The 1572-nt window shown below is 59.9% G+C and overlaps 1 pseudogene; it reads left to right on the plus strand.

Moving 5' to 3' along the window:
• The first annotated feature begins 297 nt into the window (after window positions 1-297).
• LOC132211691 (TCF3 fusion partner-like) lies at window positions 298-1268 on the plus strand (annotated as a pseudogene).
• Window positions 1269-1572: the final 304 nt, after the last annotated feature.

The following is a 1572-nucleotide window of genomic DNA, read 5'->3' on the forward strand; positions in this document are numbered from 1 at the left end:
ACAAAAAGGATAACTGACCGTACCTTTGCTACACTTCCCATTGGCTAATCAGGGTGATATGCAAATTAACTGCCAAGAAAGATGGCGGTTAACCACCAACAAAGATGGCGGTTAATTTGCAAATGTAGGCGCAGGAGCAGTGAGCGAAGGTTGGCATGGCAAGCGAAGAGCAAAGAGGGAAGCCCGCCATGCCAGACTCTGCCACGCCCCCGGGGCCTGCGGAGAGTCTGCAGAGAGGACTGGCCTCCCAAGCGGATAGTCTCCGTGGTCAGAGGGCATGGTATAGGGACTGGAATAAAGACGGAGGCGACTCAGACGCCTGGCTGCAGCGTTAGATCAGCAAGCAGGGCCTTTCAGCCAGGACTCCAGGGGTGGGGCGAGGGAGGTGAGCCAGAAATAGAGAACTACAACTCCCAGGAGGCTTAGTGGCCGGGGCCGGGTGCCTGGCAGTGAAATCAGATGGGGCGTGTTGTTCTGTTAGCCATTTTAACCTAAAGGTTTGCAAGGTTGGAAGTTCTGCGCCAGGAGCCGGGGAGAAATGGAGCTGGAGCAGAGAGAGGGGACCATGGCAGCCATGGGCTTTGAGGAGTTCTCAGCACCTCCTGGCTCAGAGCTGGTGCTGCCTCCACTGTTCGGTGGTCACATCCTGGAGAGCGAGCTTGAGACTGAAGTGGAGTTCGTGTCTGGGGGTCTGGGCAGCTCCAGCCTCCAGAAGCGAGACGAAGAGGAGGAGGCAGCCCGAGGCTGGCGGCGGCGCCAACAGGAACTCAATTGCATGAAGTACCAGGCGCTGGGTCGGCGCTGCAGGGAGATTGAGCAGGTGAACGAGCGGGTCCTAAACAGGCTCCATCAGGTACAGAGGATAACACAGAGACTCCAGAAGGAGCGGAGTTTCCTCAGGAGGGTGCTGGACTCCTATGGCGATGACTACCGGGCCAGCCAGTTCTCCATCTTACCGGAGGACAAGGGCAGCCAGGGCACAGATGCCCCCACCCCAGGCAACGCTGAGAACGAGTCTAAGGAGAAGGAGGGGCTGTCCCCGCCCAGGAGGATGCCAGCACCCACAGAAGCCAGCAGTCCCGGCCCCTGGCGAAGGGCCCAGCGGGTGGAAGAGGTGGCAAGTGCCACGGGAAGGGCGCCAGGCGGGAGTCCCGCTGACTCCGGAGCTGGCCCCTGTGCAGATAAAGGTGGAGGAAGACTTTGGCTTCGAAACGAACGAGGCCCTGGACTCAAGTTGGGTTTCTTGGGGGCCAGACAAGCTGCCCTAACCAGCCCCCCCTTTGACGGACCCCCCCAATAAACAGAACCCATGCTCTCCTCGTCAAAAACAACACAAAACAAAAAAAACTAAGCCCTTCACCTGCCGCACCAGCCTCGGCCTTGTCCCCGGGACCCGCACAGCGAGCAAAGAGCTAAGCCCCTCGCCCACCGCACTGGCCCCTCCCAGCGAAGAGCGAAGGCCTGGGTTCCGGACGCCGGAGGAAAACTGGTGCCAGCGGCCAGGGGAATGGGCCGCTGAGGGCACAGGCTGGGCTGAGGAACCCACCCGAGTGCACAAATTTTTGTGCACTG

The sequence above is a fragment of the Myotis daubentonii genome, chromosome 11 (genome assembly GCF_963259705.1).
Source record: "Myotis daubentonii chromosome 11, mMyoDau2.1, whole genome shotgun sequence".
NCBI lineage: Eukaryota > Metazoa > Chordata > Mammalia > Chiroptera > Vespertilionidae > Myotis > Myotis daubentonii.